General features: G+C 38.7%; 1 pseudogene; it reads right to left on the reverse strand.

Moving 5' to 3' along the window:
- Positions 1–1,509: 1,509 nt before the first annotated feature.
- LOC140516886 (actin, cytoplasmic 2-like) lies at positions 1,510–2,629 on the reverse strand (annotated as a pseudogene).
- Positions 2,630–13,963: the final 11,334 nt, after the last annotated feature.

The raw sequence follows: 13,963 nt of genomic DNA on the forward strand, positions 1-13,963 counted from the left end.
TACCACATACAACATATTCCAACATGTGCATATTAAAGTAGTTTCAGAGAGGTGGGAGCTATGAGGAAAGCAAGCCAACTGCTAATGCAAAGTTTTGAGATGAACAACAAGAGGTGACTCAGTAAAACCAGTGGCTACTGAACAAAAAAGTACTAGTGATGGCAGCAGTTGCAAGTGTGTGAGTTAAGCTATGTGATGGTAAAAAGGCAGGTTTTTCACAAAGGGGATGCTATCCTCCAGGAACGAAGAGAAGGCAACTGACATTCTATTGATCTCAAAATCATAATTGGTTGATTACTCATGGTGCTCTTGTTCAATAATTACTATTATGAATCATTTTCAGAGAGGTACAGGGAGAAGAGTCATTCATTTAAGAGATGTTTCCTGTCACTACTACTTTTTCTATTTGCCTTACGTGCCAAAATATGGTGTTTTTAAGTTGATATGCCTTGGTTACTTAAAGGGCAATTGAATAACTATAAAGTAGAACAAAAATATAGTCGCATCCTGATTATCTGACATGGGAATGTGGGTAAATAAAAACAAGACAGTGTATTACTATGTGCAAAACCATGTAAAATATGCATAAATATAGAGTATGTATCACAATATATTTTCTATGTGTGTAGCTGAGCCTTTGGTAATGGACCAATGGTTATGTATATCTCTCAGGGCAATATATTTTTTTTTTTACTTGCAGCACTTTTATTTTTCCTTACACAATGACGTGTTGGGCATTACAATTCTCAACTCTTAGGATGACTTATAAATTTTGGTATTCTACTGTCATATGAGAATATTTAAGCAATGTACAAAAATCTTACATTAATTAACTAGATGCACAAATTTACAGGTTTTAAATGCAAACGTTTTTGCAACTCAAGGTTGAGTAACTTAACCCCACGACATTAGGGAAAAGCAGTGGGTTAAGAAAAAAAAAACTGGTTCCTAAGACTTGGATTCAATATTTATTCCTGCTAGGATGGTGGCAAGATGCAACACACATTTCATAAACTCTTCTTAGCCTTAGAAAAGAAATTCTGCAAGTCTGCTCTCTTAGATTCTGGAAATTTGCCTTTTAAATATCCTACACAGATTTGATGCTTTATAGAACTAAACTGTACAGCTGTCGAGTGTTAACCAGCCAGCTACTATATTGTCATATTATCAGTTCAATTTTCTATACAAGTTTAACTCTTAGCCTTACCTGTCAAAATGAAGTGACCTGTATCAGGGTTTAGATCAAAGGTATGTACAAGGTATGCTAAAATGTACACCAAGGGAACAACTGTTAACTTGAATATGGGGTCAAATCACTAACAGCTGAACAATCTAAAAAGTGCTGATATTTGTCTAATATCAGATACAAACTTCCCTAAGAACAAATTCCTTTTCAAGGAAGTCTTATTCCAGTTTCATGAGGCTAACATGAGGTGTATGTTTGCCTGGACAAATTTTTACTTTGTGAATACTCATGCAGCAAATGCTATGCATCTGCTAGCAGTCCATTTAGAAGCATTTTCAATGAACAATCGGTGGGCCAGATTCATCATATTCCTGCTTGCTGATCCACGTCTGCTGGAAGGTGGACAGAGATGCCAGAATACAGCCACCAATCTATGCAGAATACCTATATTCAGGGGGATCAACGACCTTAATTTTCACTGTGCTAGGTGCCAGGGCTGTGATTTCTTTCTGCATTCTGTCAACAATACCATGGTACATGGTAGTACCACCAGACAGTATTGTGTTGGCATATACATCCTTTTGGATATCAGCATCACACTTCATGATAGAGTTGAAAGTGGTCTCATGAATGCCACAGGATTCCACACAGGAAGGATGGCTGGAAGAAGGTCTCTGGACACCCTAACCTCTCATTGCCAGTGATGATCACTTGGCCATCAGGAAGCTCATAGCTCTTCTCCAGAGAAGAGGAGGAAGCAGCAGTGGCCATCTCCTGCTCGAAGTCCAGGGCAACATAGCACAGCTTCTCGATGTCACGAACTATTTCCTTTTCAGATGTGGTAGTGAAGTTTTACCCTCTTTCTCTCAGTATCTTCATGAGGTAGTCTGTCAGGTCACGGTCAGCCAAATCCAGATGAAGGATGGTAGGGAAAGGGCATAACCCTCGTAGATGGGCAGTGTTGGTGACACCATCACCAGAGTCCATAACAATACCAATGGTACGACCAGAGGCGTACAGAGACAACACAGCCTGAAAAGCAACATACATGACTGCTGTGTTGAAGGTCTCAAACATGATCCGTGTCATCTTCTCTCTTTTGGTCTTAGGGTTTAAGGGAACTTCTGTATGCAGAACAGGGTGTTCTTCAGTAGCTACACGAAGCTCATGTTAGAAGTCGTGATGCCAGATTTTCTCGATGTCATCCCAGTTGGTAACAATGTCATGTTCAATAGGGTATTTCAGAGCCGGGATATCTCTCTTGCTCTGGGCTTCATCACCAAAATAACTCTCCTTCTGCCTCATTCTCACCATGGCATCCTGGTGTCTTGGGTGTCCAACAATAGAGGGGATCACAGTTCGAGGAGCAACATCCCCAGCAAAGACAACTTTGCACATGCCAGAGCCACTGTCAGTGACAAGAGCAGCACTTTCTTCTTCCATTTTTGTTTAATCTGAGGCTGCGCACCATCTTAGTCTGAGAACTTAGAGCAGTGGGGAAGAGGGGAGGCAAATCCAGGGGTACTTCCAAAGTAGCCTACAGGTGCTGCTGGATACCACTGAGTGAGACCCTCAGGGCAATATCCCTAAAGCATATGTCTGACAGTATCACAAAAAGAGACTCATGAATAAAAAATCCAGTGGTTGCCTTTTACCACTAAGATCAAATCCCAAATCCAAATCCAAATATCCATTCACACATAGCTCCCACGTATCTCTCCTTCATGCATTCTACAATCAGTTGGTCAATGAACATTTTATAACCGTATGTGCCTGGCACTTTTAAGGATACAGAAAAGTGAAACAGTTCTAGTCCTCAAGTAGTTTAAATTCTTTCAATAAAGGCAACATATATTTCTAAGATATATACAAAAAAAAAACACACAAAGTGATCTGCTGGTTTGGACAGGAGTAGAAGGAGGAACTGGAGCATCAGAAAACACTTTAAGTGAAGATGGTGTTTGAGGTATATCTCAAAGGAAATGATGGATTCTCAAAGGTGGATATCAGGAGGTAATGAACATAGGCTTAGTGGATACATGGTGTAAAAACCACGGAGATTGGAAGTGGGGTTCAGGATATGAAGAAAAGTCTTTATGCTAGTTTGAGCGTTGAGTAGAAAGCATGAAGTTTTGTAAAATGTAGCAAGGTTAGAAATGATTGGCACCATGTTGTGAAGAACTTCTAAATGCCGAACTGGTGCATTTGATCCTTTAGATAATAGGTAGTTACTGGGGATTTTTTGTTGATTTTCCTATGCAACATTCCATCTTCTGTCACCATGTACAAAATGTCCTTTACCTCTTTGCTTGTACTTTTTCCTCAGCTATGTTTCTTAGAATCTCACTACATTTTAACGTTAGCTTAAATACTTTCTATTACATGAGACTTTTACAACTTCTCAAACTTAGACATTTTGCCCCCTTTGCCCAATTTTGTTAGAAGGTACGTATTTTGAATAAGTTTTTATTAGTCATCTGTAATGATAAGAGTTTCACTTAATATTCTTTTTCTTACCTCTCTTAGAGAGCCACCCTTTATAATAAATAGTATTTTTTTTAAAGACCAAATATAAAAGAGAAAAGAATAAGTGTATCTGATCAATACATTGAAAAAGTCCAAAAATGTAATTTGCAACACTGTGGACCTCCAGTGTTCACAAAGGAGTTGGTTGGTACTGTCTTCTTATACCCTTCACCTCATCATCTGTCTTCCCAATTTGCCTTAAAATCTCCTCCTTAGATCTGTACCCTATTTACTAGAGTATTCAATTTCATTCTTCACTCTCTCAGGCAGGACAAGTGTTGTCATGTGTTCTTAATTATCTCTTCACCAAATGGAGACAGACAAGAGATCCAGCACAAGATCCCCATTTCCCTTCACAGAACGTCTCTCTTCAACATAGGAGCATCCATCGACAGCATCGCTCTCCCACTACAAAAACAAGACCTTCCCTTTCCTTAACCCCTTTTCAATTCCTTTCCCCACTTCCTCACCTATTCCTAGGCAGGCTTCTTTCTTTCTGAGAAATCATGGGAATCATCTTCAGCTCACTGCTATCCCTCGACTTGAGCAGGGCACATTAAATATACCCCTCTATTATCCTTCTTCCCTACTCCATTCCACATACTCCCCCATTCTGTAATTTAGTCCCACAAGTACATTGATTAGTAGTAGGAGGGGACTGTCAGGTTCTGTTCACCACATAGCCGGTCTGTCTATCCATCATCATTTGAAATTGACTTTGTTTTTCATCCCTATCTCTTTCTGTAAAACTATAAAATAGTCTCTTACTTCAACAGACTGTCACTGTGTTGCAATTGCCATGGTTAGTTTCTACAACATAATACATTGAGATGTTCACGCCTTCTATATTTCTGATGTTTTCTTTATGCTGCTCCTGTGGTTTTCCCTTAGAATACCTTTAATGCGTTTCTATTATTAAACATCAATCTTTTTTTTTTTCCTTTTTAGGGAAGCTCAGATTTTCAGGGTAGATTACTCTGGGTTCCATCCTGAGCTCCACTGATCTTTGGCAGTATTTTGTCATCTACTTTAGTCTATCCATATCCCATCCTTATTCCTCTTTCTGGCAGATACAAAGTACACTCTTGTTACTCAAATTTCCTTTGTATTTGGAAATATTTCTATTAGGTGCTTATAAAACTTGTTTCTCAATTAAATTGTTAAATTTAACCATTTTTAGTGTTAGAGTTTACTACTTCTCTGCCCCCCTCCCCAGTCCTTTTCCTTTTTTTTTTTTTTTGCTGGAGGTGATCTATGGATTCTTTCAATTGGCGCTTTGCTTCCTGTGATGAGAAGTTCCAGGCTGCTTTCTTATATTATTTCTTGCTTTGTGTTGTTCGATTGTTTTGGCTTCTTATTTTCTTCTGGGACACCTATAATTCTTAGGTTGATTGTACTCCTGTCTTCAAAAATCAATGTTTTGACTGAATACAGATATTGCTTTATTTTGATGTCATGGTTTTTGATCGAATGGTGCAGATTCTTTTATTTCTATTTGTTTTCATTCATGATCTTCTCTTTTCTAACTTTGATACAAAAGCTTCCATCACAGATTGAATGTTTTTCCGCTTCTGCCAATTATTTTTGCTCCACAGTTTGCAAATTTTGCTCTTATTATTCTTATTTCTTCTTTAAACAGTAACACTGTTTTCCAGTTCCACCTCATCAAACGTTGAATCATTACCTTTTGTTTTGTAGTATTTGTGTTATTGCTGCATTCACTTATTAGATAACACTTCCTTTGTCTATTGTCTTCCCTGCTGGTTTTTTTTGCTTCAGCCCAAGATCTTTGAGTTTTCTTCACCGAGGCCTTTTATACTTCTTTATTTTCTCCTATTGCTTTTTATAATTTTTTTTCTTGATTTTCAGGGGATTGAATCTCAGAGTGTCTTGGTCTTCTCCTACCCTGGGTAATTGGTAGCTCAATACCTTGAGTCTCTGTCCCAAGTGACCTTCATGCCTAAAGAACTGGCCTCACCTAGATGTTGCACTCTTTCCCTCAGGGTTTGTAGTGTGCTATATAATTGCTACTTCCCTCCCATCCCACAGGTGATGTCTTCCTCCATTCATTCAGGTCTCTACTTCATCAGTACAAAGTGTTGCCACATTTGGTAATTTTGCTGCCTGGGAATACATTTGTCATTTGGAGTTTGGGTATCTTGGCAATGGGAAGGGATAGGTTGGGGGATGGTTTTGAGTTCTACTGCAAGCTAAGATCCATGTCCGTCCCGTTTCCTTTTTCTCCTTTGTTCTCCATCATAGCACAAAGTACTGCTGCCTGACTGCCTGTTGACACCTCAACAAATTTCTGCCATTTGGGGCTTGGACTTCAATGTCCCCGGAAAGAGGGAGAAAGAGTCAGGGTATGGGGTTGCATTTTCTTGCAAGTCAACGGTTTGGGTGACTAGTACAGCCCTTCTGCCAGTAACCTGGTGAGTGGTTGGAGGATGGGGTGCTTATGGAGAATAAGTTAGGCATTAGGTAATGGAGTGTTTAACCTTTCTGCGAACTCCTGGTGTCAGGCAACTAAAAGAAAGTTGAAGTTCCTTTATTTTCAGTGCATAATTTCTGTTTTGGAGAGGTCTGAGGGGCTATGAAGATGAGACAAAATGACTAGTTCCCTATCTTGTAGATCACCTGACAACAAATTCACCATAACTCTGTTTTCACCTCTTATTGTATTATATTTTTTAAATTTTATTTGTTTGTTTTTGGTTTTCAACAATCACTACCATGAAATTTTGAGTTCTAAATTTTCTCCCCTTCTCTGCTTCCTCTCCACAAGATGGCAACAATCTTATATGGGGTGCACATGTACAATCCTAATAAACATCTTTCCACATTAGCCACATTTTGAAGAAGATTTAGTACCAAAGAGAAAAGTCATGAGAAAGAAGACACAGACAAAAGGGCAAAATAATATATTTCGATCAGTATTCAGACACCACAGTTCTTTCTCTAGATATGGACAACATTTTCCATCATGGGTCTTTTATCTTAGATCCTTGTATTGTTGAGCAGAGTTAAGTTTATGAAAGTTGGTCATTACACGTTGCTTTTACTTTCGTGTGAGCTTTTCCAGGTTTGTTTTTTTTTCTGAAGTCCAGCTGCTCATCATTTCAAATGGAACAATTGTATTCCATTACATTCATATACAACGATTTGTTCAGCTATTCCCCAATTAATGAGCATCCCCCCCAATTTCCAATTTTTGTCCACCACAAAAAGAGCTACTATAAATATTTTTGTATGTGTGGTCCTTTCCACACTTTTAAGATCTCTTTTGGATAGATACCCATTCAGACGTTCAAAACTTCTCTCCAGATCAGTTCAGAAGTCTACTATCAATGCATTAATGTTTCAATTTTTCCACATTTCCACCATTTATCATTTTCCTGTTTTGTCATGTTAGCAATCTGATGGGTGTGATGTGGTACTTCAGGTTGTTTTGATGTTATTTGTCTAATCAGTAGGGATTTAGAGTATTTTTCATATGACTATAGATAGCTTTCACTTCTTCACATAAAAACTGTCAATTCATATCGTTTGAGTCTTAATCAATTGGGGAATCATTTTTATTCTTAAAAATTTCACTTACTTCTCCATATATTTTAGAAATGAGGGCTTTAGCAGAGACTCTGGCTGTAAAAATTGCTTCCCTGTTATACACTTCCCTTCTAATGTTGGTTACAATCAAAATGATCCATTTTGCATTTTACATTTTGTAATATCTTCTGTTTCGTAATAAATTATTCCATTTTTCATACATCTGACAGGTAAACAATTCTTTGTTCTACTAATTTGCTTATAGATTTACGTTTTATTTCTAAATCGTATACCCAGTTTGACCTCATCTTGGTAGACTGTGTAAAATGTTGGTCTATGCCAAGTTTTCACATATTTTTTCCCCCAGTTTGCTCAACAATTTTTGTTAAGCAACGATTTCTCTCTTCAGGTGCTGAGGTCTCCAGGTTTATCGAACAGTTGATTATTGTTGTCATTGACTTTGGTGTCCTGGGTATCCAATCCATTCCTCTGATCCACCACTCTATTTCTTAGTCAGTTCCCATTAGTTTTGATGATTGCTATTTTATAATACCATTTAAAATCTAGTATGGCTAGGCTACCTTCTCTCGTATTTCTTTTCATTATTTCCCTTAATATTCTGAACTTTGAGTTCTTCCAGGTGAATTTTGCCATTACTTTTTCTAGTTTTATGAACTAATTTTGTTGGTTTCAATGGTATGGTCCTAAATTAGTGAAATAGATTAGGCAGAATTGTAATTTTTGTTAAGTAGCCCTATTTTTCACATTCTTATATTTGTACACATCTGCCCCTTCTGGTCATAGAATGTAACCTCTTTGTGGGCATCAAGTAATTAAGTTTACCTCCGAATTTTATTTGTTTATTCTCAGTGTTTTCAGTGTTTCCTTGCTTCTTTGCACATAGTAGACATTTAATGAGTGATTTTGAGATTTCTACCACCTGCCTATTCCTTATAGCACCTTATGTTATTGTGTTCGTCCTTCGTTGCTGAAGAAGACCATGCCATCGGAGAAATGATGACATGACTTGCACTTGACTTTGTTTTGAGGGAGGGAGGGCTGTGCAGGTCACCAGTCTCACTTCTCCTCCAGAGTGATCTGAATCCAGTGACCAGATATTCATCAGTATGACTGGAAACGACCCAGGATGAGGCAACTGGGGTTAAGTGACTTGCCCAAGGTCATAAAGCTAGTGAGAGTCAAGTGTCTGAGGTGAGATTTGAACTCAGGTCCTCCTGACTCCTGCACTGGTACTCTATCCACTGCACCACCTAGCTGCCCTGCCCTGATGCTATATATCAATATAGAGATAGAGAAATAGATGGGTGGAGGGATGGTCTCATCCTGTGCCTTTTTTTTCAATACATACATACATATATACATACATACATACATACATACATACATACATGCAGATACACACACACTTCATTTATTTTTTGGTTTTCAACATTCATTTCCAGAAGAATTTGAATTCCAAATTTTTGCCCCATCTCTCCCCATCCTCCACTCCAGGAGAGTGTGCACCCCATCCACCCCTTCCTCCAGTCTGTCTTGCATTCTATTACTCCCTCTCTTCTTCCATCACCCTTCCCTCTATTTTCTTGTAAGGAAAAATAGATTTCTATGCCCCATTGCCTGCACATCTTATTTCCCACTGTATGCAAAAACGATTAGCATTCACCTGTAAAATGTTGAGTTCCATATTCTCTCTCTTCCTTCCTCTGCACCCACATTGAGAAAGCAAGCAGTTCATTATACGTCATACATGTAAAACCATGCAAAACACTTTCATAATAGTTATATTGTGGAAGACTAACTACATTTCCCTCTGTCCTGTCCTGCCTTCCATTTATTCCATTCTCTCCCTTGACCTGTCACTCCACAATAGTGATTGCTTCTGATTATGTATTTCCCCAATTTTCTGTCCCTTTTATTATCGTCCCTCTCCCATCCTATTCCTTTCTGTCTTCCTGCGGGGTAAAATAGATTTTCAAACCCAGTTAAGTGTGTGTTCTTCCTTCCTGAAGCCCCATCTCATTAGAGCAATGGCCACTTATTCACTTTCATCTCCCTTTTCTTACACTCCATTGTAAAAGCTCTTTCTTGCCTATTTTATGTGATATAGTTTGCTACATCATACCTTTCCCTTTCTTTTACTGCTAGAACATTCCAATCCACAGGAAATTGTATTTTTTAGGTATTCTTCCTTCATATTCAGCTCGCCTTGTGCCCTCTGTCTATGCATACATATACATAGATACAAATACCCATGTATATATATACATACCTACACATATATAATATACATATATACATGGAATCATATATACACTTATATAAATATATGTATACACATGCACAATACACACGCACATATACATGCACACACATACACATATAAGTAATACACACATATACACATGCATAATACACCCTACACACATGTGCATGTGTGTATACATGTACATGTGCACAAACATGTACACCTACACACGCATATATATTCCCTCTAACTACTCTAATACTGGAAAAGGTCTCATGAGTTACAACAAATGTCATCTTTACATGTCAGATTGTAAACAGTTCACCTTTAATAAGTCCCTTATAGCTTCTCTTTCCTGTTTACCATTCCATGCCATCTTGGGGAGGGAGAGTAAGCTTAAGACTTATGGATGTGATTGTAGCAAAACTGAAAACAAATAAACTAATAAAAATAGATCATTTCTTAGAAGACAATGTCTAGGCTCTTTTTCTTTTACATTTCTTAAAACTTCTTTTAATATCCATGTCTTTCACGTGTTGGGTAAAGCCAAAACAGTCCGACCAGGTTTAAGTTACAAATTAATACATTTATTTAAAAAAATGTTGTTTGGTAAAGTAAATGAACATTGTGGCAATAAGAAGCCATCCTTGGAGAAAGTGAAACCCACATTAACAAAGCATGTCAAAACTAGAGTCCTACTGGCTTCTTCACTAATGACCTGATCCACACCAGAACAGGACAGAGGTGTCCGTTTGTCTCTGGAGTGCGGTTAAGCTCATCCAAGGGCAAAGGTTTTGTTTCAATACCAGCTGACCTGAGCCAGCACCATCTGTCCCAGATACACAATAAGGTTGAGGGTGGGGAATCTATCCTTTTGCTTCTCCCTTCCCAGTGGAGGTAGAAAAGATAAAAGATCAAGCTCAACTGATAGTCACAGTGGAGTTACTGTAGTTTCACTTCAAAGAAAACCTAACAATTCCAGGGGCCTGGACATGCAGACTAACTGGTCCTGAAAGGAGTTAATTTTTTATGATATTGAAGTGGGCGGGAAGTTAGAGGGAAGACTTAAAGATGCAACATTTTTCCCCCAAGTGAAAACAAAGCTGAAAATGTTTTAAAGTAGAATTCAGGATCAAATCAAGTGAATTAGAATAGGAACTGGGATTCAATTATTGGAATAATTTTTTCTTCTTAAAGATCGAAGTGTCTTTCATGTCAGTGCACAAGTAGCTGCTATTGGTTTTTAGCAGGGTGCTTACTCTCAGTCTTTCAGACCCCTGGCGGGTCTCCTTCCTTCACAGCCTTTTGTGTTTATCGGGTACCTGCTGAAAAACCAAGGCTAGAAAAAAAGGAAAGCTGTAGGGACAGGCACTAATGAAGCCTCTAAGAATGACTTCTATTAAAACTCCCACTGGCTTCACAAAACAGTCTATCTCCGGAACTGACTGTGATCACCCTGTGGTTGTGAGGAAAACAAAGTGGACCCTATAGTTTAGAGAATCTGTTAGCAGTGGCATCTCCCCATTTCTCCCCTTGCCCAACTCCTACATGAAAGAAATATGGATGGGATGAGCTATCTGAGGTTACTTACATTCTCTTCCCACCCTTCTGACCTCCGGACCCTCCCCCTCTTGAATGCTGCATCGTCAAATATTTCTGGCTGAGCCCTGCTGGCACATGGTAGTAACATTCCAAGCTGCTTGGCACATGTTTGGGTTCTGGCCTCCTTCCCCCTCTTTGAGTTCAGCACTCTGGTGTCTGAAGGGCAGAGAAGGGTCATGCAGCTCCCATTTCAGTTTCCTCTCCAGTTGAACACACACCTCAATGACAATACGAGTAAAAAGCCAGATCCAAAAGAATGTTAAGATTTGGCATATTTAATTCCCCTTGAGATCTCTCAAAATTCCATCTGATTAGTCTAAACAAGTTAACTACAACCGCAGTGTGCTGGAACGCCATGCACACCAATTTGAAGGGGACAATAATGGAAAAGGAACAAGGGAGTTTTGTGCCAAATGATCCAGCAGAGGAAAGTTTATATAGTGTTTAAATTTTCAAGTAATTAACCAGAAACATAAAATTGTTAGCGATCACAAAGATCATGTGAAGGAAGATACTGATCCCTGTTGTTGTATTTGACTTCCCAGACTATTTTCTGTCTTTTTATTCTTTTAACAAACTCAACAGATACTATGTTCAGAGAAGTCAAGAGGATTGTGTGCGCAGACAAACCTTTATTTTATTTTATTTTTTTTATTTTTTTATAATTAAATTTATATATTTAACTTTTAACATTCATTTTCACAAAATTTTGGGTTACAAATTTTTTCCCCTTTTATCCCCTCTCCCCCAAACACCAAGCATTCTAATTGCCCCTATGACCAATCTGCTCTCTCTTCTATGATCCCTCTCTGCCCTTGTCTCCATCTTCTCTTTTGTCCTGTAGGGCCAGATAGCTTTCTATACCCCTTTACTTGTATTTCTTATTTCCTAGTGGCAAGAACATTACTCGACAGTTGATCCTAACACTTTGAGTTCCAACTTCTTTACCTCCCTCCCTCCCCACCCCTTCCCTTTGGAAGGCAAGCAATTCAATATAGGCCAAATCCGTGTAGTTTTGCAAATGACTTGCATAATAGTTGTGTTGTACAGGACTAACTATATTTCCCTCCATCCTATCCTGTCCCCCATTACTTCTATTCTCTTTTGATCCTATCCCTCCCCATGAGTGTCGACCTCGAATTGCACTCTCCTCCCCATGCCCTCCCTTCTATCATCCCCCCCACCCTGCTTGTCCCCTTATCCCCCACTTTCCTGCATTGTAAGATAGGTTTTCCTACCAAAATTAGTGTGCATTTTATTCTTTCCTTTAGTGGAATGTGATAAGAGTAGACTTCATGTTTTTCTCTCACCTCCCCTCTTTATCCCTCCACTAATGAGTCTTTTGCTTGCCTCTTTTATGAGAGATAATTTGCCCCATTCCATTTCTCCCTTTCTCCTCCCAATATATTTCTCTCTCACTGCTTGATTTCATTTTTTTTAAAGATATGATCCCATCCTCTTCAATTCACTGTGTGTACTCTGTCTCTCTGTATGTGTGCGTGTGTGCATGTGTGTGTGTTTAATCCCACCCAGTACCCAGATACTGAAATGTTTCAAGAGTTACAAATATTGTCTTTCCATGTAGGAATGTAAACAGTTCAACTTTAGTAAGTCCCTTATGACTTCTCTTTGCTGTTCACCTTTTCATGGTTCTCTTCATTCTTGTGTTGGAAAGTCAAATTTTCTTTTCAGCTCTGGTTTTTTCATCAAGAATGCTTGAAAATCCTCTATTTCCTTGAAAGACCAATTTTTCCCCTGAAGTATTATACTCAGTTTTGCTGTGTAGGTGATTCTTGGTTTTAGTCCTAGTTCCTTTGACTTCTGGAATATCCTATTCCATGCCCTTCAATCCCTTAATGTAGAGGCTGCTAGATCTTGTGTTATCCTGATTGTATTTCCACAATACTTGAATTGTTTCTTTCTAGCTGCTTGCAATATTTTCTCCTTGACCTGGGAACTCTGGAATTTGGCCACAATGTTCCTAGAAGTTTCTCTTTTTGGACCTCTTTCAGGCAGTGTTCTGTGGATTTCTTGAATATTTTTTTTGCCCTCTGGTTCTAGAATCTCAGGGCAGTTTTCCTTGATAATTTCATGAAAGATGATGTCTAGGCTCTTGTTTTGATCATGGTTTTCAGGTAGTCCCATAATTTTTATATTGTCTCTTCTGGATCTATTTTCCAGGTCAGTTGTTTTTCCAATGAGATATTTCACATTATCTTCCATTTTTCCATTCTTCTCGCTTTGTTCTGTGATTTCTTGCTTTCTCACAAAGTCCTTAGCCTCCATCTGTGCCATTCTAATTTTGAAAGAACTATTTTCTTCAGTGAGCTTTTGTATCTCCTTTTCCATTTGGCTAATTCTGCTTTTGAAAGCATTTTTCTCCTCATTGGCTTTTTGAACCTCTTTTGCCAGTTGAGTTAGGCTAGTTTTCAAGGTGTTATTTTCTTCAACATTTTTTTAGGTCTCCTTTAGCAGGGAGCTGATCTGCTGTTCATGCTTTGACTTCATGTCTCTCATTTCTCTTCCCAGCTTTTCATCTACCTCTCTAACTTGATTTTCAAAATTCTTTTTGAGCTCTTCCATGGCCTGAGCCCATTGGGTGGGCTGGGACACAGAAGCCTTGATTTCTGTGTCTTTGCCTGATGGTAAGCATTGTTCTTCCTCATCAGAAAGGAAGGGAGGAAATGCCTGTTCACCAAGAAAGTAACCTTCTATAGTCTTATTTCTTTTCCCTTTTCTGGGCATTTTCCCAGCCAGTGACTTGACCTCTGAATATTCTCCTCACACCCACCTCACCTCCTGATCCTCCCAGCCAGCGTTTGGGGTCTGAGATTCAA

The sequence above is a fragment of the Notamacropus eugenii genome (genome assembly GCF_028372415.1).
Source record: "Notamacropus eugenii isolate mMacEug1 chromosome 2 unlocalized genomic scaffold, mMacEug1.pri_v2 SUPER_2_unloc_1, whole genome shotgun sequence".
NCBI lineage: Eukaryota > Metazoa > Chordata > Mammalia > Diprotodontia > Macropodidae > Notamacropus > Notamacropus eugenii.